Genomic DNA, 3,809 nt, shown 5'->3' with positions numbered 1-3,809 from the left:
TTTTATTTTATTTTATTTTATTTTATTTTATTTTATTTTATTTTATTTTATTCTATTCTATTCTATTCTATTCTTGTTTTTTTTTAATGTTTATTTTTGAGAGAGAGAGCGAGAGCACGCGCATGAGCGGGGGAGAAGCAGACGCAGAATGTCAGCACAGAGCCCAGTGCAGGACTCAAACCCACTGACCATGAGATCATGACTGGAGCCGAAGTGGGCCACTCAACCGACTGAGCCACCCGGGAGCCCCAGTGTGCAAATATTTTAGTAACTGCAAAGCTGGCTTGCCTTCCTGACCTTGGTTTGCTCATCTGTAAAAGGAGGGTCCCTCCCAGCTTTGATATTTGGAGACTTTAGCCAGAGAGGAGAGTGCTCCTTAAATATCAGCTGGGCATTCGGGGGAGGCCAGAGGCTAGAGTGTCAGGAAATAGAGCCCTGGCCAGGGTTCAGAAGGCCACTATTTCAGTTCTAAAGTGGCCTCTGACTCATTGTATGACCTTCTCTGGGCCTCAGTTTTCTTCTCTGTAAAATGGGAGTGGGTGGACACAGAATGCCTAAAGTGACCTCTAGCATTCAAGCTCTGTGAATGACAGGACATTATTCAGAGGGTAATGGGGAGCCACTGATAGGCTTTGAGCTGGAGAGCAGCATGATCCCAATCAGGTTTCAGAGCACTCACTCTGGCAGTGGGGTGGTTTGTGGGCAGAAGGACAGGGAGGCCGGATTCCAGAGGCCTGGAAGAGGCAACAGAAGACAGTGTCTTTCCTCATGCTGTGCCCGTGCCTGGACTGCTCTGCCTCTTCCCCAGGTCCCTGCTTTTTCAAAATCACCCATCTAAGACACAGTTCAGGGAGCACTTCCTCCCTAAGGTCTTCCCAGCTTGGCTCCGATGCAGTTACTTCCTCTGCCCTGCGGTTGCCCAGCTCTTTGTATCTCCATCCCCAGACCAGTGCGTGCATTTCTCTCCTGGGCTGTGAGCTCCTAAGGTCGGGGTGGGTGTCCCACATCCCCGTATCATCTCTAGCACCCACCACCGGGCCTGGCCCAGAGGCGGTGCTCAGTACATGCATGCAGAGTGCTGCGGATGCCAGATCATCCTACTCTCTGAGTCCACCTGCAGGATACGAGACTTGGGCTCCAGCCCCAGCTTAACTGCCCGTAGCCATGTGACCTTGGGTGAGGTACTTCTCCCTTCTGGACCAAGGTCCTTTTTTGGCCAAATAGGAATTACCCTGATTATTCATTCTTGAGTCAGGACTCTGATGGGAGGGAGCATCCTTAGGCCTTTTCCTGGGCATGTCCCCTCACCATTTCCTTTGCTGTGCCCTGGATCACGGTGCGCTGTGAGGACTGATTCCAGAACCCACGCTCACTGAAAACCTCATCCGTGGGTCCTGCACCGTGCTGTGCACAGAGGGGTGCTCGGCAGGCCTGTATAAAGAGGCATTTGTCTACTCCACAGCCCCAAGAGAGGGAGCCTAGTGGGATCTCCATAAACAGTGATGTGCACCAAATGCAGGGCTTCGCAAGAGGCCAGGAGCCCAAACCCAGCTGCAGTCCAGACTCTGTCCCCATACCCTCCTGCCCAGCCATCCTCCTGGGGCTGGCTGGTCTGACCTCCCCAGAGAGCTGTGGGGAAGGGGTGCTGTCAGCTCCAAAAGCAGATGGATCTTTAGCCGGCACTACTCTGCCCCAGGCAAGCCCTGCCTGAATCTCAGCCAGAATCCCCCTTCTACTCCCCCGCCCCCATGGGCTGGGACAGACCTCAGCCAGCAGGCCTCCCAGCTTTGATCAATACAGGGCAGGCAGCCAAGGCGGCTGCAGGCTCCATCCTCCCAGGAGGCCCCGGCTCAGCCGGGGTCACAAGGGGGAGGGGCCCCAGCAGCAGCCTGGCTCAGGGGCTATGGGGGTGGGGCAGGGTGTGGAGAGCAGGAAAGGCAGGCATCACTCATGCAGTCGTTGTTCACCCCTTCTTCACCTGCTCGCTTCTTCGTCCACATTCAGGTGGTCCACAAATATTTGGTGAGCACCAACTTTGCCCCAGGCACTGGCATTGGCCCTGGGGCACAGTGAGGAGAAGACAACAGCTCTTGTGAAACTGATTTTCTAGTCTGGGAGAGAGACAGCCGAGGAGGAATGAAATAAACAAACATAAGAGGTAGTTTCTAAAGGTGATAAATACAGAATAGGGTAAGGCGACAGAGAGATCAGGCGACATCACACACACGGTGACCAAGGAGGAGGCCAAGGAGGATAACGTCTGAGCTGAGGCTCAAATGATGAAGAGGTGCCCACCAGGCTGGCTCAGTCAGACCCCCAGAAGCACACGCTAAGATAGAGAGCTACATGTAGGAACCTTCTGGGGGCTTGCCCTTGGACCCTGCACCTGCGGGCACCTGTGGGTGGGTGAGGGAAGTATCGCAGAGTGACGGAAGGAGTTGGGCTACGCTGAAGTCACAACAAAGGCCTCAGCTGACCCTCATGCATCAAGCAGCAAGGAGAACCTTTCCAAGTTGTCCCAGTTCCAGGCAATGGGTCTGGCCTTTGTACCCGCATGCTGGCCAGCCGATGGGTAGCTACCCACAGCAAGGGACAAGACTGGCCAAGCCAGCTGTCTTCAGAGGAGGCATTCCAACAGAGTCTCAACTGAGAGCAGATGGGGGATGGAGCCCCTCAGCCCCAAATGGGAACCTGGGTGGCACCCCCTCAGCATCTACGAGGTGTGCTATGATTTGAAAGAAGAACATTCCAGATAGCGGAATAGCAAATGAGAAGCCTTGAGGCAGAAATGAGCTTAGCCTGAAGAAGACCAGAGTAGTAGAGAGTGCTGAGTGAAGAAGAATCACAGGACAGTGGTCAGAAAGCAGGCAAAGGCCATTCCAGAAGGGCCTGTGAACCAAGGGACTTTATTCTCAGTGTGAAGGGCCACCCCATAGGTCCTTAAGAGGAGAGTGATCTGGTAACTCCCTATTAACACTACCCTGGCTTCTGTGGAGTAGGGGAGGGGAAAGGGAGAGCAGTAGAAGGCCAAGGGAAGAGTCCAGGTGAGAAGATTCTGGATAAATCTTGGCTGTTGTAAAGATGCCTCCAGTGTCCTGTCGGTGATATTCAACCAGATGAATTTTACTTTTTACCATTCTTAAGGTCCTGAACTCTTGTGGCTTGGGGAAGAACCTCAGAGATTCCTACTTCCTCTCCCTGACCTGGGCAGGAAGCCCTTTGCCAAAATTGGTGGTTAGTGACCAGGCAGCCCATGCTATGCCCCATAGAGACTGAGCAGCTCACTCCCCTTATGGATCACTCTGCTGGAAAGTTCTGAGAGCTGCCTCTTGTAGCTGTTCCCAGGGGCCCCTGTTCTGCTCTGGGCCACACTAACCACATCTGTTCCCTCTGCCCCAGTAGTTCCCAAGAGGTGAGAACATGCTCCTGTCTCCATTCCAACCCCACATCTTGTCTGGTGATGATCTCAGATGATGCCCCCTCCCTAACTCAAGCCTAGTTCCTTGCCAGCCCACCAATTCACTGCTATGACATGCATCTGATTCTTCAAAGGTATGGAGAAAAGTCATTTTGTAGAAGTTGTAAGAGGAAAATATTTTCTTTAAAAAAAAAAAAAGTTAAATATATTTTCTTCTGAGGCCTGACTCATGTGGAGGCCAAACCAGACTAGGAGTTAGGACAGGTGGGTTCTAACCTGCCTATGTGACTCTGGACCAGTCTCTTCCCCTTTCTGGGCTTTATTTGCTCCTCTGTCAATGAGGCTGTCCAGCTGGGTGGAATTTTTTTTTTTAATGTTTATTTATTATTAT

At 52.3% G+C, this 3,809-nt stretch overlaps 1 long non-coding RNA gene across 3 annotated transcripts in view; it reads left to right on the top strand.

Moving 5' to 3' along the window:
* The window catches only part of LOC121027171 (uncharacterized), an 11,470-nt gene extending 7,878 nt beyond the window's left edge, over nucleotides 1–3,592 (top strand). For 2 of the 3 annotated variants that reach the window (XR_005788584.1, XR_005788583.1), the window contains one exon: nucleotides 3,400–3,592. This is a non-coding gene — a long non-coding RNA (uncharacterized LOC121027171). The remainder of the gene's footprint in view (nucleotides 1–3,399) is intronic. The other variant, XR_005788585.1, reaches the window with a different exon arrangement.
* The last annotated feature ends 217 nt before the right edge of the window (nucleotides 3,593–3,809 follow it).

This window comes from Herpailurus yagouaroundi, unplaced genomic scaffold, assembly GCF_014898765.1.
Source record: "Herpailurus yagouaroundi ecotype Mexico unplaced genomic scaffold, PumYag 77, whole genome shotgun sequence".
NCBI lineage: Eukaryota > Metazoa > Chordata > Mammalia > Carnivora > Felidae > Herpailurus > Herpailurus yagouaroundi.
This window is presented reverse-complemented; position numbering and strand designations above follow the sequence as displayed.